Source organism: Microcaecilia unicolor, chromosome 4, assembly GCF_901765095.1.
Source record: "Microcaecilia unicolor chromosome 4, aMicUni1.1, whole genome shotgun sequence".
In the NCBI taxonomy this organism is placed as follows: Eukaryota; Metazoa; Chordata; class Amphibia; order Gymnophiona; family Siphonopidae; genus Microcaecilia; species Microcaecilia unicolor.
In genome coordinates, this window is record NC_044034.1 from 259,446,227 (window position 1) to 259,470,627 (window position 24,401).

General features: G+C 43.6%; 1 protein-coding gene across 1 annotated transcript in view; it reads right to left on the bottom strand.

Moving 5' to 3' along the window:
• FHL2 (four and a half LIM domains 2) overlaps nucleotides 1–19,973 on the bottom strand; it is a 143,819-nt gene extending 123,846 nt beyond the window's left edge. Inside the window, exon 1 of the mRNA XM_030201459.1 lies at nucleotides 19,950–19,973. The gene's annotated coding sequence lies outside the window, so the exon portion shown is untranslated. The remainder of the gene's footprint in view (nucleotides 1–19,949) is intronic.
• Nucleotides 19,974–24,401: the final 4,428 nt, after the last annotated feature.

Genomic DNA, 24,401 nt, shown 5'->3' on the forward strand with positions numbered 1-24,401 from the left:
GAAATTATTGTGTTTTGGACATGCATAAAAATTAGAATTACTGTCCGGGGCATGCAGTAGCCAGGTGGTAGTTCTAATTTGACATGCATTGTATGCGTGTGGGCGCCTTCGCGCCTTAGTAAAAGGGCCCCATTGTGAGGTCCTATTCTAGAACAGCATCTGGTCACCTAGATTCTGTTATAGAATACTATGGTAACCCGGTATTGGTGCACCATTTGCAGTATAAAATATTGGCCTTTGTCCATAAGGTTTTGTATGGGGGGGTTCCACCTATATGGTACCATTGGTCCAATGGTATATCCCAAGGAAGCCTTTGAGATCTGGGACCTCCTGTTTACTGACAGTCCCAAGTAATGCTCAGGCATGTTTAACAGTGAAAAGAGAGTGTTCTTTTTTTTTGGGGGGGGGGGGGTGCTCTCAATTTGTGGAATCAACTTCCCTAGGAGGTGTGAATGGAGTCATCATTTAAACAATTTAAGGAGAACCTAAAAATGCATTGTTTTCAGAAAGCTTTTATATAGAATTGAGATAGGACTCCGGGTGATAATCTGCAGCTACTACAATTATAAATTGACTCTTTTATTATTGGGTTTAGGAATGCATGTGGTGTGGTTGATCTTATTGATTGGAATCTTTCCTATTTTTAATGGCATTTCTTTCTTTCTATTTTATAAGTTTATTGTAAACCACGTTGGTTATGAAAAGTGGTATACCAAGATACTTTAAACTATTAAACTATTACACACCCTCAGTTACACCAGCCATAGACTTGACGTAACTATGGGTGCATAAATATGGCAAAGGTCTGCATAATGTACACCGCCTTGAGTGAATTTCTTCAAAAAGGCAGTAAATAAATCCTAATCAATAAAATAATTCATTCAGTTCTGTAAGATGTTTGCATAAATGGTAGCCCTGCCGATGCCACTCCCATGCTCTGCCATATGAGTGCCCTACATGCATTTACCCACTATGGGACCTTTTGACGAAAGGGCATTAAGCCCTTAACACAGTGATTCCCAAATCTATCCTGAGGGAATCCCAGCCAGTCAGGTTTTCAGAATATCCATGAGATATATTTGCATACCATGGAGGCAGTGTATGCAAACTGATCTCATGAATATTCACTGTGGATATCCTGAGAACCTGACTGGCTGGGGTTCCTTCAGAACAAGTTTGGGGATCACTGCCTTGGTGCACACAAACAGGCTACCACAGATGTGTACTAATCCACGCATTACCAATTTTTCAAAAATATTTTTCAGAGGAGGCAGAGAGGGGGCATTCTTGAATTATCTGGCTAGAGCATTATGAATAGCGAACTAACTGGATAACCCTGAGTTAATGTGGGAGCACATAGTGCCTCCTAAATAGAAGGTGGTAAGTGCTTCTGCGTTAAGTTTTTGGCAGGTTCTGCACACCAATAGGAACATTAGTGTATGACAGGCAAATTAAATACATCATTATACTCCATTTATGTCGGTCTTCAGACTATTCAAAATACGGCTGCTAGGATACTTCTATGAGCCACTAGATTTGATTGTATTACCCCTTCCTGATCCAATTATATTGGCTGCCAATTACCTGTCGTATATATTACAAAATCCTGATCTCACAAGGTCTTTTATGTTTCAACATTTTTTATTGATGATTTTACAAAGTCAAGAAGCTCCATTCACCATACATTAAAACTGAAACATTCAAATAAGAGCTAGACATCTTCTTTTCATCATTTTTTTTGTTTTTTTTAAACATTTTCCTTCATCCTACCCCATCCCCATCCTCCCCCCTCCCTTTCCAATGATATATTCAAACCTGTTATTGATGACATTTAACATGACTGCGTCTCACACCTGAATCTTCACAATTTCAGTAGGTTACATGCGGCCAATGGTGTAAAAATATACATTTTTATCCAATAAATTGATCCTTCCCTCCCTCTTTCCCCTCCCCCACCTGCCCTCCCCCCAAGGTCTTTTATTCAGGTCTCCTCCTCTTTTTTTCTTACATCCCTTCCAGGGCCCTCTGTTCTCATCATTACAACTGTCTCCGAATTCCCTCTCTAAAAGATTCAACTCGCTCCTGCGCTGTTTTTTGTTTTGGCTTGCTCTCTCATTATGGAATTCTCTTCCTGTATCCATTTGTTTAGAACCTTCCTATCCTAAATTTAAAACACTTCTGAAGACTATCTGTTTGGAAAGGCCTGCTCTATCCACTTAGGCCCAGATGCCTCCTGTGGAGTTCACTAGCTTTCTGGTCTCTTATCTATTTTTTTGTTCTCTCTTCCTTCTCTAGACTGTTTTTATTTTATTTTCCCTGTCCTTTTTGATTTTTGACATTCTTTTCTGCTTTCTTATTTTTTTATTTTAGTTTGTACATTGCTTTGCTTTCTTCTTGATGAAAGGCAATTAATTAAATTGCAATAAATCTAATCTAATCTAAGCTAAAAAATTGCAGTGTTAAATCTGGGTTTAGCATGCAGGAAAGTCCCATGATAAAATCTGTTAAGCCCAGCCTTTATCATGCTTTAGTAAAAGGGCCTCATGCCATTTACACATGTCCTTACAGAACAGTGCTCAGTTACTTTGCTGCCACCTACACAAGTGCCTGTGCCAGTTCTCTATACATGTGTGAATGTAGGAGGCGCGTAACTATAGGTGTCCTGTTATGGAACTGCCCTTTTAAATGTATAACCAGGGCTTTTTTTGAGGGGGTATTTGGGGGTACTGAGTACCGGCACCTTTTCCATTGTCTGCTACAATTGACCCATGGACCCCAAGTTTTAATGAAAGAGCTCAGGCTCTACACACCAATTCTGCCTTGTCATAGATTCTGTGACTGGTTGCAGGGGGCCTAGCTATTGTGGGGTGGTCCCTCAGTGATTACCCTACCACAGAAGGGTGGCCTAGCATTTGAGTACCGGCACCTTTTTTGCTAGAAAAAAAATGCATTGTGCATAACTCAAAGCAGGTTTAAATGCTGACAGAAACATTTTTGAAATATATATATAAAGGGTAAAGAGTCATGGCCTTGACATACCACCTTTCTGTGGTACATCCAAAGTGGTTTATATATTCTATGCAGGTATTTTCTCTGTCCGTAGTGGGCTCACAATTTGTTTTTGTACCTGGGACAATGGGACGTTTAAGTGACTTGCCCAGGTTCACAAGGAACTACAGTGGGAATTGATCTCTGTTCCCCAGGTTCTTAGTCCACTGCACTAACCATTAGACTACTCATCCACTATTTCTATTGTAATGCCTTAACACATCCCCTTCCAAACTGTGCATGTTGTCTTCATACACTATTAATCTTAATTAAACTCTATATACTGTTCTAAGCAAAGTATAGTGTAGCTTGAACAGCCAGTTTAAACCATCCCCACGTAGAAGATTTACCAGTAGACTCTCAATTCTTAAGCAAATCGTCTTTATTGTAGTAGTCAGGATAAACAAACAGAATCCAATTTACAGTTTGAATGCTTAGACAGAATTGTTTCCTTCTGCATAGAGTCTACATCTAACCACTCCAGAGGCAAGGAGTTGGCCAGAACCTCAGCCCAGCTGAGAGGAAAAGCTGTAACACTCAAAGGAGAATAAGGGAGAGTAACTCAGGGAAAATAAAAAGGGGAACGACTTGGGGAGATGGTGAAAACTCTTGATGGAATTACAGTAGATTAAGGAGGGATCAGCCCTAGAATAGCTGCTGTTCACAAAGCATGCTAGCGAGACTGGACTCTCTCACACAGCCTGCAGGGGCAGAAATGGAGTGCTGCCATAGCTCAGAGCTAACAGTCAATAGGGAAAGCTCACAAGGAGTCAATCACAGCTTTCTGCAAACTATGGGGTGGGGGAGCCCCACTACACAGTGCTACCTACACACAGACAATGCAATTGAATACAAATAATACTCATATTAAATATACATAACAATGCACCCTGCCTCCATGAATATGGGGCAGAACACTCTACTTGTGCAATGTAGCTGAAACTAGATGAGGTACTTTATTACTGTTATTTATTTATTAGGATTTATTTACCGCCTTTTTGAAGGAATTCACTCAAGGCGGTGTACAGTAAGAATAGATCAAACATGAGCAATAGGCAATTACAGCAGTCAAAATATTCAAGTAACAATACAAAATATGACATGATATACTAGTTGCAATGACTACACAATACGTAACAGAACATTATAATTGTTAGTCAGTCTGTGTGTAAGGTAATACTTAATTTTGCTATCTCGCCTCTCTCTTGCATTGGGTACCTTTGGTGGTTGGTCTCTGTCCCATCTCTTCTTGAAGGTGGTCAGTTCTTCAGTGAAGGAACTTACTACACTAACTCAACAAACTCAAAAAGAGAAAATCCTGACTCCATGGGCATAGTTTGAGGGGCAAGTGGGGGCATTGCCCCCCCCCCCAAATGCTGCTGGACTGAGTGCCTTACTCTCCCTCCCCTGCCCAATGCTTTCCACTATCTTTCTTTCTCTCTTCTCCTTCCCCGTTCTGCTTTGTCCCTTCTTGCCCTCCCCCCTGCATCCACTCCCTCCCCTCAAACCTGTCCTAGTCCTGCGGCTCCTTCCCAGTACAGCCACGATGAGCAGGTACTAAAACCAGCTGGTACAGTGCTTCCAGCGGGGATCTGCACGACTGCTCCCTCCAACACACTTCCTGCTGCCAAGGGGGCAGTTCCAGCGAACCTTGCTGGAAGCACTATAGCACGAGACTGTGCACCCGTCGTTTCTAGTTCTTGCTCACAGTGGCTGCACTGGGAAGGAGCCACAAGACTAGGACAGGTTTGAAGGGAGGGAGCAGATGTGGGGGGGGGGGGGGCAAGAAGAGACAAAGCAGAAAAGCAGAACGGGGAAGAAGAAGAAGAAGAAGAAGAGGAAGAAGAAGAAGGAGAGAGAAAGATTGATACTGGAACGTGTTGGTCAGTAAGGCACTCAGTTCAGCCGCAGGACGAGAACAGGCTTGAGGGAAGGGAGCAGATTGGGGTGACAAAAATAGATAAATCTGAACATGGAAGGAGAGAGAGAGGGGGTGCTGGAATTTGTGGGGTAAGGGAGGGAGAAGAAAGATGGCACACAGTTTTGGGATGGGAGAGTGGAAATGCTGGACACCAGGAAGAAGGGAATAGGGAGACAATTTTGAGGGGAGGAGCTAGATGGGGAAGGCAAGAATGGCCACAAAGTAACCAGAGAGGGAAAACAGTATACATAAATAGCAAAGCAAAGAAAAAAAATACAATTGGGCCTTCAAGACTGAGACAACAGAAGTCCTTTATTTCAGTCTGACCCGACACGGGCCATGTTTCGGCGTAAACCACGCCTGCCTCAGGGGTCCAGATTCAGTATCAGAAATATAAACAGTACTGGCCATGTTTAACTTGGAAGCTTTGGGAACAGTAGACAGACAGAAGTTTTCTGGAGGCACTTAAGGTTTCATCAGTGCTTATTAAAAAAAAAAACTCTGATGTGGGTCTAGGCATGGGAAGTAGGAGAAGGGCTAGAAAAATATTACAAAATGAATTTGAAGGGAAAACTTAACACAGACCAATCCTCTTGATTTTCTTTTTTGAAGCATGCTCAAAACTTATTGCTTTGGCAACCCTGGAAAATTATTCATAAAACACAAAACAATTCTAGATTTCAAGTGCTCTGAATCCTGTGCTTTGTAAGTAAGCACAGTAATCCATTAATTCCCCTAATAGCCTTGAGGCCTATATTGAAATGATTTGTCTGGATAACCCAAGGAGCCGTCTGGACAAGTTTTGCATTCTGAATTTTCTGCTCCATAGACAGGTTAACCAGTTAAACATGGAAGGATAGGAGGCATTCTGGGGTTGTGGTTAAGCTTTAACAGGATAGAACTGATTCAGTATTTGCCAGTCAATAGGAGTATGCATTGGAAAAATTAATTCAGTTAATGTTTGTATTGTCCGAATTTTTCTCAGTTTTTAGAGTGTCTTTTTTGTTTTGTTTTATGCATTCATTTTTAATGTGCATATTGTATATATGATAGAATGTTGTAATGCATGTAAATTGATTGCAAGCATAGTATATCCTTGCACAATTGATTTGTGGGCACTAAAATATTTTAAGTACCCAAACAAACTGAATGTGTACTATCAAATGCACATCCTAACTGGTTGAAGTTATTTGGGTAGATCTGGCTGTAACTTAAATGGGTACATTTTTGAATATTCTGTTAAAGTTAACTGGGTAACTTATGTGGTTAACTTTAACCAGATATCCTAGAACTGAATAACAGCCCCCTGCCTACATTATGTATAACTATTGGTATCAAATCCAGCATAGATCGTATGACTGTTTTCATAACTTCCAATATCCACAGGGCATGATAGTCAAACAATGCTGTGCTTCTAAGTTAGAATCCTAAATTTGTGCCCTATTTTGAGTCAAATTTAACAGCCTAACCAGCCAATATTCAGCACTTTTTAACTGGCCAGGAATGGCTCCTGTTCGGTTAAAATAGCACTTAACTGGCTATCCATGAATAGTCATTGTTTATCGTTTATTAAATTTGCTTCCCATCCACCATTCCTGGTCTCTCGCCGCAGGATCAACCTATACTTATATAGAAAAAGCCTGTTGAAAAAGGATACATGTCCTAGTCATTTACTCAAATCCGCCCCTGACCGCTTCATGGCAGATCTCATATCCCACCTAAACTTCAGACTACAACAAGGTCTCTTCCCCGAGGAATATGATAACATCCTACCCACCCCAATACCTAAAGACGCCAAGAAAAACACAAACGACCTGACCTCAAAAAGAGGACATGTCCGGGTAAATCCGGACATATGGTAACCCTAAGTATACACAAATAGCAAACAAAGAAAAAGCACAACTGGACTTTCAAGGCTGAGACAACAGAGTCCTTTATTAAGATCAGACCCGAAACGTGCTATGTTTCGGTGTAAACAATGCCTGCCTCGGGGGTCCAAGTTCAATATCAAGATATACAAATAAGGAGCTCAGTAAGAGCAATTCTTAAATTGGTATACAAGTCCTGTATATAGGTTCACTGGTGGAAGTAGGGGTCAGGATAACAGTCTTTAAAAAGACACTGATCCAGGAAGATATGCAGTGCAACCCGTGTCGGGTCTGATCCTAATAAAGGACTCCTGTTGTCTCAGTCTTGAAGGCCCAGTTGTGCTTTTTCTTTGTTTAGAATCTCACAAAGCCAGATCCACACACAAACCCAAATTAGAGCTAATTAACATCATTAATTGATTGTTGACAGCCAATTATTGATTGTTAATGGCTCATTAACTAATTTATCTGCGTGTGGCCCTCAACTTATTTGCATGTGGACCTCAGGATCATGCACAATTTTGGTCACCCTAATTTGAGTGTCATTTATAGAATCTGGGGGTTGCTATGAAAAATATAAGCTGAAAATTCAATCCTTGTCCTGCTCAAAAACAAAGGCCATCAGTAAAGTAGTTCTATTAACCTCCTCTTCAATAGATCTTTCCAAGAGAACCAAGACACCTAGTTTATCATTGCAGAATAGATCTTCCCAGATTATGCTGCCTACTCTTGGTTGGCAACAATGAGCACCTTAGCTACTGCAGTAACAGCTTCCTCTGAAATCTTTAAGAGGTCCATAAAATATTTCCCTAGGGAGTCTCCATAGTCACTCAAAAAAAGCTGACAAAATACAAATGAAGACATCTTTGCCTATTTTCCACCATCTGCAGCCTCCAATGGAATATGGGAAGACACTTGTTTTATTAACCATTGCTCAAACCCTTCCATCTTCTGGGCCAGGGAATCCACCTATTCTCTTGTTGATTTGCCTGGTTCTCCAACTTATTGGCCAGTACTCCAATTTCACCAGAACCTTAGGGGACAATTCTATAACTTGGCGCTTCAAGCTAAGTGTCTTGATGCTATATGCTGAGTGCCAATTCTATAATGGCATCTTGATGCCAAAATTCCATTATAAAATACTACCGCAAGTCGGCAATAATATGCCACCATTTTGCATGACCACTTATACCAGGTCTAAGGTTGGTATAAGGTGGTACTCCTAAGTGCACCGTGCAGTGCATGTAACTTATAATCCTATATAATAAAACACACCTCCAACGTTCTGAAGCCCAGAAAGTGAAGCCTTCAAGCCTTGAAGCATTCCTGCAACGTTCCGGAACTACGTGTCATCAATTGAGGAGATGGAGCCTTACAGAGCGCATGAATGCTTCAAGGCTTGAAGGCTTCACTTTCTCGGCTTCAGGAGGTGCGTTTTATTATATAGGATGTGCTCTGTGCTTTTCTGTAGTGCATGGGGGGAATTTAATATATGCTGATTAAAGTGGAGGAGTGGCTGGAGGGGGGCAGGGGAGATAGGAGAATCGCTGGGTGGCTGGAGAGGGGGCAGGGGAGAGAGGAGAATCGCTGGGTGGCTGGGGGGGCGGGGAGATAGGAGAATCGCTGGGTGGCTGGAGGGGGGCAGGGGAGAGAAGAGAATTGCTGGGTGGCTGGAGGGGGGCAGGGGACACAGGAGAATCGCTGGGTGGCTGGAGGGGGGCAGGGGAGATAGGAAAATCACTGGGTGGATGGAGGGGGGCAGGGGAGAGAGGAGATTTGCTGGGTGGCTGGAGGGGGGCAAGGGAAAAAGGAGAATCGCTGGGTGGCTGGAAGGGGGCAAGGGAAAAGAGAATCGCTGGGTGGCTGGAGGGGGGGGCAGGGGACACAGGAGAATCGCTGGGTGGCTGGAGGGGGGCAGGGGAGATAGGACAATCACTGGGTGGCTGGAGGGGGGACAGGGGAGAAAGGAGAATTGCTGGGTGGCTGGAGGGGGGACAGGGGACACAGGAGAATCGCTGGGTGGCTGGAGGGGGGCAGGGGAGATAGGAGAATCACTGGGTGGATGGAGGGGGGTAGGGGAGAGAGGAGATTCGCTGGGTGGTTGGAGGGGGGCAAGGGAAAAAGGAGAATCGCTGGGTGGCTGGAAGGGGCAAGGAAAAAAGGAGAATCGCTTGGTGGCTGGAGGGGGGCAGGGGACACAGGAGAATCGCTGGGTGGCTGGAGGGGGGCAGGGGAGATAGGACAATCACTGGGTGGCTGGAGGGGGGACAGGGGAGAGAGGAGAATCGCTGGGTGGCTGGAGGGGGGGCAGGGAACAGAGGAGACTCGCTGGGTGGCTGGAGGGGGAGCAGGGGACAGAGGAGACTCGCTGGGTGGCTGGAGGGGGACAGGGGACAGAGGAGACTCGCTGGGTGGCTGGAGGGGGCAGGGGAGAGAAGAGCATCGGTGGGTGGCTGGAGGGGGGCAAGGGAAAAAGTAGAATCGCTGGGTGGCTGGAGGGGGAGCAGGGGAGAGAAGAGAATCGCTGGGTGGCTGGAGGGGGGACAGAGGAGACACACACGCACCCAGCAGTCTCACTCTCTCTCTGTCACACACACACACTCGCACATTCACTCTCTCTCTCTCTCTCACACAGTCAATCTCACATACTCTCTCAAACATACACACTCCGAGGAAAAGCTTGCTAGCGCCTGTTTCATTTGTGTCAGAAACGGGCCTGTTTTACTAATATTCTATAAGTTCTGCATGTTCATTGGTGCCATGCCCATGGCTTGCCCATGCTCTGTCCATGTGTATGCCCCCTCATACGTGTTATAGCATCCACTACTTTATAGAATACCATGTAGTGCATTTGGGCACATAAGTGGTGCTAATTGCAGCACTCACACACACAAGGCACACCTAACTGTTTCCTTTTTCAGTCATTGAGGCTTCCAGATCTGATATGCTTCCCCTCCCAGAGAACATGATAGAGTTCGAATCACTCACCCCTGGGGTACTGCGAATGCTCTGGTATCCCAAAGATGTTTGAGGTGGTGCCCCAGCTTCTGCTGCACTTCCTGCATCCTTCCAGAGCAGTGCTGGGGAGATCTGCACTTTGGCGCTCTCCATTGCATCCTGCACTCCTGCGATCCTTAAGCGGGGGGAGGAGGGAGAGCCCTTTGTGTCTGGACTCACTGAAACCTCAAGCACCTGCTGGACTATTTCCTCCCCAAGTAGTCCCTTTGAAGCTGCAGCTGCCATTGCCACCGCAGAAGACTGCTGCCCCTGAGAAGGCTGCACAGCCGTGGAGGGAGAGTCCTTCAGTTTCCCCTTGAGTTTAGCAGCCATAAGAATCCAAAAATGGTAGTTATCTAAGGAAAATCAATAATACCAGCACAAGCATATACAGCCATGCCATCTAAGGATGATTCCATGATTGTTCCACTACACTTTGCAGGGAAACTGGCTTTTTAAGATTATCTGTGGGTCTGTTCTCCCCCTTCCCCTGTAAATAGTCCTTCTCCCATTAATAGCATTTGAATCATGGAGCTAACTCCCTTCAAATTTCTGCTGGAGATAGTAGAGTGCTCACTGATCCTCCCAGCTCACACTTTTCACAGCATTCAGAATCTCTTTTGATTTAACATAGCATAACAGTTAACTTCATTTGAAATCCGAGGTAGGTCACAGTAGTTTGTGATGTCATCAAGCAGTTTGAAAGATGCCCTGCCATTGATTAGTAGTTCATATATGCAAACATATGCACCAAAGAAAGAAACCAGGCATCATGAAATTTTCAACACATCTCTTTGTCTTTTGTAGTATAGTTTTGGTATTTTTAAAATTTAAAGTACAATTGTACACTCTTCAGAATAAAAGGCCAATGTACAAAAGGACTTATTTGTTGAACATTGGGTTAAATGGATAAGTCCTTAGAATTGAAAATTCTGGGCTGGTGAGTGGGTAACTTTTGAGCAAATATTTTGATCTCCAGCCAAAAGTTATTCACATAAAAGAACATGGCTACAGTGGCATTCAGGGGCATGGCTAAAAATTATGGGGTCCTTTTACCAAGCTGTGGTAAAAAGGGCCTGGTGTTAGCAGCCAGGGGCCATTTTTGATGCGCACTGCAGCCCTTTTTACCACAGCGGGTAAAAAAGGGCTGAAAATAGCTATGGCCATGAGGTAAGATTGCTCTTACCACGTAGCCATGTGAGGGGGAGCGTCGGGTTAGTGACACACTAAAAATTACAACCCTATTTTCCCCAGCGCAGAAAATGGTGTGCGCTAGGGCTGGAACTACCGCTGATGTCTGCATTGAGCCAGTGGGCTTACCGCCACTTTGTAAAAGGACCTCTCTTTGTTTAAGTTTAGACTGCATATTCAATGGTCTTATTTAAACAAATAGCATGGCTAAGGGGTGTTTTTACTAAGGTGCGCTGAAAAATGGCCTGCGGTAGTGTAGGCATGGGTTTTGGCCAAGTGCAGGATCATTTTTCAGCGCACCTGTAAAAAATGCCTTGAGTATTGGGGGCCAAAAATGGACATGCGGCAAAATGAAAATTGGCACGCGCCCATTTTGGGTCTGAGACCTTACCGCCAGCCATTGACTTAGCGGTAAAGTCTCACGCGTTAACCGGGCGGTAACGGTCAATGTGCATCAAAATGCTGATTACTGCCCGCGCGCCAGTAAATAAAAATATTTTCTGATGAGCATATGGGACGCATGTCCAAAATGAAATTACCGCCCGGGCCACGCGGTAGCCGGGTGGTAACTCCGAATTGACGCACGTTGGGCGCACATAGGCGCTTACCCGGCTTAGTAAAAGGACCCCGAAAACTCTGCAAAAAGGTAAATGTAGAAGTCATTTTACCTTTATGTGCAGACCGCACTGCTGAATATCAATTTCTAGGTGATCTAAATTGCACTTATTTGAAATATGAGTCATGGAACTGTCTTAAAGCTGCAAAGTGCAGTAGTTCAATGAGATCAGGCATTGTAGTGATATGCCATTCCAACATGAATAGCTGCCAAGGGCACCTCTTCTGATGTAATCGATAGCAATCGCTTTTAGAGCAACAGGCAGAATAGCATACCTTAGTCTTCAAGGGAATACAGTTCCGAAAGACTTTATCGCCCCATAATTTTCTTTCCTTTTTGAAAGGAGTCTGAAAAATAATTGTATTTTGAAATGGAACTTTGCAGTCCAAACCTTGGCAAAAAGACACTGCTGCCTATAACAGCCCTTAGAGTCAAGGACTCCCAGGAGGCCTGTCTGCATTTCCTCATCTCCAATTAGCTATTTTACAGAGCACTGCCAAAGCTAACCTTCGGAGGGAAAGATACTTAAAAAAAAAAACACACACACACACACACCCTCTGGATCATTAAAACAGGTTTGTGTTGGCTAAAATAAAAAAATGACTCTGGCTGATCCAGAACCATGTCAGATTAATTTTTTAAGGAAGTAAAACATTTTCCAGCATTCCTCAGTTGCTGCTGTTGTTCTATGGTAGGGTTTAGTATAACAACTTACCATTGCAAATATTGCTTTTTCACTGGACCTTTCCCTTTCCATTTTTATACAGAACAAGAACTAGACCAGGAAAACAGTGGAAAGATTTTTGATAATTCTGAATATAAGTTATATAGTTCCTAACAAATGTACATGTGCTTGAAAGAAACTTGTGTAGTGTAAGTCACTGTTTCAATAATAAAAATCCATACTGTTCTCTCTCTCTCTCTCTCCCTTAAGAATTATTTTTTTTTTGAAGGAGCAAAATTAATCTCATAGCCCAAACAGAAAATACAATTTCTAGAAAGCGTTATGTGGTAACAAACATCTCATAGACGTACCTGAGTCTGTGGGGATAAAGTAATGCAGCTGCCTTGTTACTCCTCTTTACAGGTAACAAATAGAAATAAAATAAAAGAAAGGAAAGGAAAGGAACCTTTTTCTTCAGATCAAGTATGAGCAAAAGATGACGATATCAAAATATATAAGTGCAACATGAAAGTATTCAAATGACAGTCTCGAGGGAAAGATAAGGGTGGGGGAGGGGAAGGGGAGGAGTGAGAAACAGTGAGAAGTGGATGGGTAATCAGAAGGTGACAAAGCAGTATAGGTTTATGGTTTATAGTATGATAGGAAACCCAGCAGGTCTTTTACTAAGGCGCGCTCATGCTTTTGGTGCATTCCTATGGGCGTCTGTAACATTTAGTGTGCCCACAATTTGAGCACACTAAAAACGTGAACGCACTTTAGTAAAAGACCCCCCCCCCCCCCAGATCCTTGTTAAATCCTGGTCAGGTGGGTGTCAAAATATTTCATCATCTTAACTTCTAAGGTCATGTCCCTGGATTGTTTTACAGTTACCTCTTAGTGTTCTGATCATAAAGTCATTGTTGCAGTGTGTTGGTTCTGAAAAATGCTCACTCGCTTGTGGGGAGTAATTTTATACTAGGTGGAACATCTGAAAAGGCTCCCATTATGGGCTAGATTCTATATATGGTGCCTGAAAATTCCGCATGCAAAAAAAAAGCACGCCTAGGCGTATTAGCTAAAGCACGCCTATATTTTATAGAATTGGCTTAAATTTCCACACAGTATATAGAATACACTGAGTGCCTCTCCATGTGACCAAATTTAGTCATGGTCATTTACGCCATGCTTTACTTGGCGTAAATCACGACATCTAAATTAGGCACAGAGCGGATGTATTCTATAAAAAAGCACATAGATTTTAGAAATACCCACGCCCTGCCCATGGCCATGCCCCCTTTTCAACTCACGTGACTTAGAATTTAAGCGCACGATGTTACCAAATACACTTAGCGATTTGTGTGCGTAAATCTTAATGCCAATTAGTGCTGATAATTGCTTGTTAACATCCTATTGACAGCACAGATTAGCTAGTTAACCAATTAAGTTATGTGCACTGATATAGAATACGCTTCAATTTCCATGCAGATATTAAAGCTTGATATATAGAGTCCCAGGGTATATAACTATTTTGAAGACAGTATGAAAATTGTGTGTGTGTGTGTGCCTGTGGAAGGGCGGGACAGACAGAGTGAGGGAAGGCCCGATGAGACGATCCATACTTCTTTTACATGCAGGCGCGAGGCGCTGCGCCTCGCCTCACCACGGCTTCCGAGATTGCTTTAAAGGTAGGGTGCGGGAGCTGGTTGGACGGAGCTGAGGGTAGGCACTGGGTCTGGGGGTGTTGATGCGCCGAGGGGGGGTGTCATTGTGCTGCACCCAGGGGGGAGCTGGCAGGGAGCACCCCCCTTGAGCTGACACCCGGGGCGGGCCGCTCCCGCCCCCTTGCTAAGCCACTGAAAGTAGGAATATGTATATAAATATGTGCTTGGTGGAAAACAAAGAAGCAGATCAGTGATAAATGTAAACAAGTTTTATTAATAAAGTAACATACAGCGTAGATCGCCCGACACAGGCCATGTTTCGCCCAGCAGGGCTGCGTCAGGGGCTACTCTGTGATCCTTACTATAAATACTTTCTGATAGGTGTATGTTCCAGTAACAATTAATGCATAGGAAACAAAAAGAATTATCACTCAAGCTTATAGTTAAAAAAAAAACAGCACAAACCATATACGTTAAACAGATGATGACATGTAGGGACTCTATAGAGACGCAAGGATGCATGAGAGTCCCTACATGTCATCATCTGTTTAGCTTATATGGTTTGTGCTGGTTTTTTTATCCTAGAAATAAGCAGTGGATTTTCCCCAAGTTCATCTTAATAATGGCTTATGGACTTTTGGTTTAGGAAGTTATCCAAACCTTTTTTAAACCCTGCTAAGCTAACTGCTTCTACAACAGAGAGAAAGGATAGCAATAAGTAATCTTCAAGAACATGCTTGTAAAATAATTATGTTAGATGACAGTGGAATAAATGGTTCATTAAAGAAACTCCTTGAGTTCATTATGGCATGCAAAGATCACACACATGATTATAAAATATGCACAACAAAGATACTCATCACCCCCCTAAGTCTATAAAAGTTGCCTTGAGATTTGTGCGTAAATTTAGGTGCACCCCCAAATTGCAAGCACATCTTAATTGAATAATGGACCAATTAGCACCAATAATTGACTAACAAGCAATTGTTGTTGCTAATTGGAATCAATTAGGATGTACGCACACAAATTTAGGCACGTGGTCCACAACTAAATTTCACATATGTCCTGGAAAAGGGGGCATGGCAATGGGAGGTACATGGGCAGTTCGAGACAGAGCATGGAAGTGGATTTGGGGCTAAGCATCTAAATTTAGGGCCGGCATTTGCACCACATTTTAGTTGGTGCACATGGACAAGCCTAAATATAGGCATGATCCCTGAGCTTATGCATTATTCTATAAACCGCGCCTAACTTTAAGTGCAGCTTATAGAATAGCATTCAGCGGTTCTTTTTCAGCACCAATTTTGTTTTCACCACCATTCATAGAATTCAGCCCTATACACCTCACCATAAAAACATAAACAATCATCATTCCTGAAAAAACCCCTGTAATCATCATAAGCCATAAAATACTATAGACATATATGGAGTAATTCAAGAAGGAGCTGCTGACTTTTAGGTAGTAGGAAGGCACATAAATGGTGGTATTCTAGTCATTTATACGCATAAGTGGCCACTTGTGTGCATAAATAACTTCTTATAGAATACCTGGGTAGTGGAAAAGTATGCACTACGATTTAATGGTGCATCCTTTGCAGGGAGCATGCGCATGAGCAGACTTTGAGTATCCTACACAGGTGCATGTCTTACTCACAAACCGCTGTGGCTCTCCAGCCTATCTTTCTTCTCTTATTATTCCTTATACTCCTTCTCGCTCCCTTCGATCACTTGAGTCTCATTGTCTTTTTTTACCTTCTCTGAAACCGGCCCACTATGATTTTTCTCGCCACACCGCATTTTGCTTTCTGGCACCTAAACTCTGGAACGATCTCCCTTCAGTCCTGCGCTCGGAATTATCCTTTTCATGCTTTAAAGTTCTTTTGAAAACCCATTCTTTTTCTCCCTTGCTTTTGTTTTTTCACCTTCACTCACTTAGGGGTCCTTTTACTAAGCCATGGTAGGCTGTACACACATGCAGCGTGCACCCAAATGTTCTCCTGCTGGTAGAGAGAATGGAGATCTCTGCGCTGGCTCAGGGACAGTGAGGAGTTGAGGTCCCAGACAGGGTCCTTTCCCTATCCTACCAGGAGCTGCTGCTGAGTATTCAACCTGGGCTGTTTTGCATACAAGAGATACACTGTGAAGGAGACAAATCACTGGTTTGTTGGGCTGGCTCATTTCTTCTCGGTGCCTGCCTACAAGAAGCTCTGTTATATCTTTGTTAAATATGATTGACTGCGAGTCATCTGTTTAACCAGTTTTCTTGCATCAAAGATCAATAGACCCCTGACGCAGGCCGTCACGGCCGAAACACGATTCGTGTCGGGTTGTTTTTATTGATTTGGCTAAAGACCTTGTTTAGGAAACACCACTTGTGAGAGGACTTCTTTTGGATCCACTGTTCGTCTTCTTTGACCTCCTGCTGGCAAATTTCAGATTTGGCATGCGCCCATAATGCGTGGATGAATTATTTATTTATTTCCTCCTACGCATGACGGTTCCTGCGGTAATCGGCACTTGGTGCATGCCGACCAGTCACCGCACGTGTAGCGTGTGAGCCTTTATCGCTAGATCAATGGGTAGCGTTAAGGGCTTAGACCGGTTTTGTGTGTGTACTGGTTTTATTTTTACTGCAGGCCCTTTTCCTGTCCCATTAAAAAAAAAGCAATTTTTTTGTAGATGTGGTAAAATCTGGCCCGGCGCACACCCAATACAGGTGCCTATACTACCGCAGGCCACTTTTTACTGCGGCTTAGTAAAAGCGTCCCTCTGTGCGTGTTGCTGATCATTGGCTGCTTGTTCAGTTGGGCTATTTGATTGTGTATTTGTTCTAGTATGGATGATTCTGTCCTATAGATTTATGGAGTTCTTTTCTGTTTCAATTTTATTTTACTGTAAAACCTTGCAATCTTCTTGTAGAAGTGGTGATATATTAAAAATGTTAATAAATATAAATAAACATAAACATACATGTGTCTATGCTGTTGGAAGGTGTAAACATACATTACTTCCAACAGCATAGACACCCCATCTGCTACTAATCTAGCAAACTACTTTAAAGAAAAAATTATAAAGTTGCGACTCTTGTTACCCACCAACCCAACCAACTACTCAAACCTCCTTGAATGTTTAGACCCAATACCTGGGGAACACCCAGCAGACCGATCATGGACTAACTTTGAAATGCTCTCACTCAACGACATCTCACAATCGCTTGGAAAATATGCCAAATCCCAATGCAAATTAGACATCTGCCCCGCCAGCCTTATCAGATCTGCCCCTCAACAACTCACAACAGACCTCACGAATCACCTAAACTACATGCTAAAAAATGGACTATTCCCCACGGATAAAGGAAACATTCTACTTTCCCCGCTACCTAAAGATGCTAAGAAAAATACAATGGACTTAACCAATTATCGCCCAGTAGCATCCAGTCCGCTTATAACCAAACTCATGGAGGGCTTAGTGACGAAACAACTCACCGACTACCTAGATAAACACTCAATTCTACACGAGTCTCAATCAGGATTCCGGTCGAATCACAGCACTGAAACGGTACTAGTGTCTGTAATGAACTCATTCAAACAATCAATTGCAACTGGCAACAACATACTCCTCTTACAATTTGACATGTCCAGTGCCTTCGACATGGTCAATCATGAAATACTACTACATATACTAGAATACTTCGGAGTTGGAGGTAACGTTCTGAGTTGGTTCAAAGGATTCCTGACCACAAGATCATACCAAGTAACAACGAACGTGGACACATCAGCCCCATGGACACCCGAATGTGGAGTCCCCCAAGGATCCCCCCTTTCACCCACCCTCTTCAACCTGATGATGACACCCTTAGCTAAATTACTAGCTAATCAAAACCTCAACCCCTACATATATGCAGACGATGTCACGATCTATATCCCGTTTAAACATGATCTAAACGAAATCACCAACAAGATCAACCAAAGCCTCCAAATCATGCACTCATGGGCGGATACATTCCAATTAAAACTGAATGCAGAAAAATCACAATGTCTTGTACTCACCTCACACCATAATACAAACAACTTCCCCACCATAACCACTCCAAACTTTTCTCTTCCTTTCTCAAACAATCTGAAAATTCTTGGAGTCCCCATAGACCGAAACCTCACACTCGAAACTCAAGTGAAGAACACTACAAAAAGATGTTCCACTCCATTTGCAAACTCAAAAGAGTAAAACCTTTCTTCCCGAGATCCATCTTTCGTATCCTGATACAATCAATGGTACTAAGTCATCTAGATTACTGCAACGCACTGTATGCTGGCTTTAAAGAACAGACCATCAAGAAACTCCAAACAGCCCAAAATACCGCCGCCAGACTCATATTTGGAAAACCAAAATATGAAAGTGCAAAACCCTTAAGAGAGAAACTCCACTGACTCCCACTTAAGGAATGGACCACGTTCAAAATCTGCACGATCATACACAAAATCATCTACGGAGACGCCCCGACCTACATGCTAAACCTTGTGGACCTGCCACCCAGAAATGCCAAAAGATCATCCCGAAAATTTCTTAATCTACACTTCCCCAGCTGTAAAGGACTAAAATACAAACTTGTACATGCGACCTTCTTCTCCTACATGGGTACGCAGCTGTGGAACACACTACCAGCTAACCTGAAAACAATTGACAAAATATCCAACTTTCGTAAATCCCTGAAGATATACTTCTTCAATAAGGCCTACAAAGAGGACCCATAGCTTAACTATACCACCTCAACAATCCACCAGAATCCGTAAATCATCTTTCTATAGCTACTTTCTTAATACTTCTTTCCATCCTCAATCTCTTTGCATCAACAATTGTATCTGACATCCTGGAATGGCAATGCCATAACAGACCTCTGTAAGCCACATTGAGCCTGCAAATAGGTGGGAAAATGTGGGATACAAATGCAATAAATAAATAAATAAATTACAGCATTCTATCATTTATGCACACACGTGCTAACATCTAGGCACAGGTATTTATACCAGCTTTAGAGCTGGTGTATGCGTTTGTGCCTTAATGTAAGCACATTTCCAGTCACTCGCTTTAGTATTCTATAAAGAAAAGTAGATGCCTATTTTCTTTTATAGAATAGGCTTAAAATAGGCTCCATAACCAGCACCTATATTAAGCGCTGTTATAGAATAAGCTTCTACCTTAACTAGAATTAAGAACATAAGAACATAAAAGTTGCCATACTGGACAGACCAAAGGCCCATCAAGCCCATTATCCTGTTTCAAACCGTGGCCAATCCAGGTCACAATATACCAAAAGAGTAAAACAGATTTTATGCTGCTTATCCTAGAAAAGAGCAGTGGATTTTCCCAAGTCCATCTTAATAGCTTATGGACTTTTCTTTTAGGAAATTATCCAAACCTTTTTATACCCTGCTGAGCTAACTGCTTTTACCACATTCTCTGGCAATGAATTCCAGAGTTTAACTACGTATTGAGTGAAGAAATATTTTCATTGATTTGTTTCAAATTTACAACTTAGTAGCTTCACTGTGTGTCCCCTCGTATTTTTTGGAAAGAGTAATAAGCGATTGAAGACTATCATTTCCACTCCACTCAGTATTTTATAGACTTCTATCATATCTTCCCTCAGCTGTCTCTTCTCCAAGCTGAAGAGCCCTAGCCTCTTCAATCTTTCCTCATAGGGAAGTTGTCCTATCCCCTATATCATTTTTGTCACCTTTCTCTGTACCGTTTCTAATTCTGCTATATCTTTTTTAAGATGCGGTGACCAAAATTACACACAATATTCAAGGTGCGGTCGCAGTACAGTTTTGTTCTCCATCCCTTTCCTAATAAAGCCTGAGTAATCTTACTTCTGCAAGTTTTACCCATGCAAAGGTTAATCTCAACATGTTTCATACACAAGCTTTTCGGCATAATCTTTCTATGAACTGGCAGCGAAACAGAATTGACCATTAGTCCTTACCTCCCTGCAGGTTTGTGGTGCCTCAGTCTGCTCTCTCTGGTGAGAGACTGAGAAGGCCGATCGAGTGCAGAGGCCTTTTGTTTTATTGCGTTCCTGAACTATGTATTTAGTAATTAGACAGACATTCTTCTGCCAGCTGAGCTATAAATACAATATCTCCAAAGAACCAGCCTTTCACAGGCGATAAGAGGTACAGCATCCCTGTGAAACTAGCCTTTTAAGGCATCCTAGCATAGTACAGGACCTATAATAGGAAGGATGTACCCAGCGCTCTACAGCCTTGCACTTGCATACTCCAAGGGCATCTTAGTTTTATAGAAGTGCTTCGACCAGAAGATACGGCCATGATGTGTCAGAGAAGTATATCTTTAGTTTATCTAACAAGAGGTTTCATGCATACAATACATAACAATCTACTCCAGTTCTTCTTAACACCGTCCTGAATGTTTGACTAAGGCAAACTGTTATCTTCTCTGGCTAGCAAAATGTGAATTATTTAATGTCCTTTATAGAATGCAAGTGTAACAGGTTACATACATATAATTTAAGCATGAGCACTAATGCCAGACAAAGAGGGCTAGATTCTATATATGTCACCTGAAAAATCCACATGGAAAATTTACGCCTAGGCGTATTAGTTAAAGTACGCCTAAATTTTATAGAACAGATTTAAATTTCCATGCAGTATATAGAATACGCTGAGTGACTCGCCACACAACTAAATTTGGTTGCATCCATTTAGGCCATGTTTTACTTGGTATAAATCCCGATGCTGAAATTAGGCACAAATTGGGTGTAACTTATAATAATGCACACAGATTTTAGAAATGCCCACTCCGCGCCCCTTTTCAACTATGTGACTTAGAATTTAGGTGCACCACGTTATAGAATACACTTAGCAAGCTGTGTGTGTAAATGTCAATTAATGCCAATTAGTGCTGAGAATCGCTTGTTACCATCCAATTAACAGTGCTGATTAGTTAGTCAACCAATTAAGTTATGTGCATTGTTATAGAATACGGTTCGGTTTCCACGTGGATTTTTAGGCACAATGGGCCTTTTTACTGAGGTGCGCCCAAAAGTGGCCTGCTTTGGTGTAGATGCATGTTTTGGACTTGCGCCGGTCCGTTTCCTGAATGTGCCTGGAAAAAAAAGGGATTTTTTAATGTGCCAGAAAATGGACATGCAGCAAAATGAAAACCAGCGCGTCCATTTTCAGCCTGAGACTTTAATGTCACCCATTGACTTAGCAGTAAGGTCTCACACACTAACCGAGCGGTAAGTCTACAGCGTGCGCCAACTGCTGATTATCGCCGTGTAAGGGCCCCGTGGTAGAAAATAGAAAATATTTTCTACCGCGTGTTTTAGGATGTGCACCAAAAATGATATTACTCCCCGGGGCATGCAGTAGTTGGGTGGTAGCAGGGGCGTAGCCAGACTTTGGTGGGAGGGGGTCCAGAGCCCGAGGTGAGGGGGCACATTTTAGCCCCCTCCGGCGCCTCTGACCCCCCCGCCATTGCTGACACCCCCCTGCCATTGCTGACCCCCCCGCCATTGCCAACCCCCCGTCGCAGCCACCACCACCAACAACTTTGACCTCCCGTGCCGATGACCCTCTTGACCCCCTCTCCCGCTGCCAACCCTCCCCCTCCGCCGCCTACCTTTGCTGGCGGTGGACCCCCAACCCCCGCCAGCCGAGGTCCTTTTCTTCCGGCGCAAGGCTTCATTCTGTTTCTGTGAGTCTGACGTCCTGCACATACAATGTGCAGGACGTCAGACTCAGAAACAGAATGAAGGACGAAGAGGACCTCGGCTGGCAGGGGTTTGGGTCCCCCGCCAGCAAAGGTAGGCGACGGCGGGTTGGCGGCGGGAGGGGGGGTCGAGAGGGTCATCGGCAGGGAGGTTCAGGGCCAAATCTATGGGGGCCCAGGCCCCCCGTGGCCCCACGTAGCTACGCCACTGAGTGGTAGTGCCAATTTGCCGTGCCTTGGATGCGTATAGGCACCTATATGCCTTTGTTAAAGGGCCCCCATATATATAATTCAGAGGTGAGTGCACAAAGTACAGGTGCAGAAGTGAGTGCACAAAGTAGGTGCAGAAACTCATAGCATCTACTTTTATATGATTTACACATATTCCCCCAGATTCTATATAGTGCGACAGTACAGTGGCGTAGCCAGACTGCCAATTTTGGATGGGCCTGAACCCAAAGTGGGTGGGCACAAAATTTTCTCTCTACCCCCCTCCCCCAACAAAATTTAGTCACGCTAATCAGATGCATTTGTCACACAGGGTAAAGTGCTGCTTTTCAGTGCATCAGATTTCAGAAAATTTATTTAATAGCCTAACACCCTTTTCAATGAGCTTTCAGAGGCCAAAACCTCCTGCCTCAGGTCAGTATAATGCTGTTACGGTATCCTCGCCTGACCTAAGGAAGGAAGTATTGGTCTCTGAAACTTCATTAACACAGGTACCATATTACTTTATCCTAAATTAAAAATAAAATTATTTTCTTTACCTTTCTTGTATGGCCATTTACTTTTTCTCATTGTGTCGCTCCCAGTCTCTAGATTCTGCTTTCCTTCGTTTTCGCTTAACTCTTCTGCCACGGTTTCCTGGCCATTTCTCATTTTTCTCTCCTTTTTCTTTGCGTTCTTCAATATTTTTCTGCCTCTCTCTCTCTGTCCTGATTTAATTCATTCTTACTATCCATTCTTTAATTTCCTTCATCTACTTATGGCTTTTCATCTTTTTCTCACCCTTGTTCTCCCCATGCCCCTTCCTCTTATTCTCCAGTCTTTCACTACTCTCCTTTTCCATCCAGCAGCTCTCTTCTTTCTCTCCCCATCCTTCCAGTCTCCCCTCTCTCTCCCCATCCTTCCAGTAGTCTCCCCTCTTTCTTTCTGCATCCTTCCGTCCAGTGTCACCTCTTTCTCCCTACCCTTCCATCCAGCGTCTTCCCTCTTTCTCTCCCCATCCTTCCATCCATCTATCCTCTCTCCTGATCCTTCCATCTAATGTCTCTCTCCCTCTTTCTAACCAGTGTCTCTGTATCATTCTACCCTTTTCTGTTCAGTGTCCCTTCTCTCTCCACATCCTTCCAGTCTCTCACCTTTCTCTGCATCCTTCAGTCTCTCCCCTTTCTCTCCCCATCCTTCCATCCAGAGTCTCTCTCCCCATCCATCCGTTTTCCCTCTTTCTCTCCCCATCCTTCCATCTGTTTTCTATCTTTTCTCCCATCCTTCCATGTTTCCCTCTTTCCTCCCCATCCTTCCATGTTTTCCCTCATTCTCTGCCATCCTTCCATCTGTTTTCCCTCTTTTCTCCCCATCCTTCCAAGTTTTCCCTCTTTCTCCCCATCCTTCCATGTTTTCCCTCATTCTCCCCATCCTTCCATGTTTCCCTCTTTCTCCCCATCCTTCCATGTTTCCCCTCATTCTCTGCCATCCTTCCATCTGTTTTCCCTCTTTTCTCCCCATCCTTCCAAGTTTTCCCTCTTTCTCCCCATCCTTCCATGTTTTCCCTCATTCTCCCCATCCTTCCATGTTTCCCTCTTTCTCCCCATCCTTCCATGTTTCCCCTCATTCTCTACCATCCTTCCATCTGTTTTCCCTCTTTTCTCCCCATCCTTCCAAGTTTTCCCTCTTTCTCCCCATCCTTCCATGTTTTCCCTCATTCTCCCCATCCTTCCATGTTTCCCTCTTTCTCCCCATCCTTCCATGTTTCCCCTCATTCTCTGCCATCCTTCCATCTGTTTCCCCTCTTTTCTCCCCATCCTTCCATCTGTTTTCCCTCTTTTTCTCCCCATCCTTCCATGTTTTCCCTCTTTCTCCCCATCCTTCCATGTTTTCCCTCTTTCTCCCCATCCTTCCATGTTTTCCCTCTTTTTCTCCCCATCCTTCCATGTTTTCCCTCTTTCTCCCCATCCTTCCATGTTTTCCCTCTTTCTCCCCATCCTTCCATGTTTTCCCTCATTCTCTGCCATCCTTCCATTTGTTTTCCCTCTTTTCTCCCCATCCTTCCATGTTTTCCCTCTTTCTCCCCATCCTTCCATGTTTTCCCTCATTCTCTGCCATCTTTCCATCTGTTTTCCCTCTTTTCTCCCCATCCTTCCATGTTTTCCCTCTTTCTCCCCATCCTTCCATGTTTTCCCTCTTTCTCCCCATCCTTCCATGTTTTCCCTCTTTTCTTTGACGAGGCCCGCCCTGCATGCCAGCGCCAGCTCCCATTGCCGGCCACTGCTGCTTTTCATGTTGAGCAGCAGGGCCGGCGCTACAAAAAGAAGAAGCGCTAACGGCGCTAAGGACCGTAGGACGAGAAATGTTTAAAAAAAAAAAAAAGCGCAGCACCGGCAGGCACTGTCTCGGCAGCCTTGAGGCATTGGCTGCTGAGGCATTGGCTGCTGGCTCGCAGGCTCCTCCCGCAGACGGGAGGAACCTGCGAGCCAGCAGC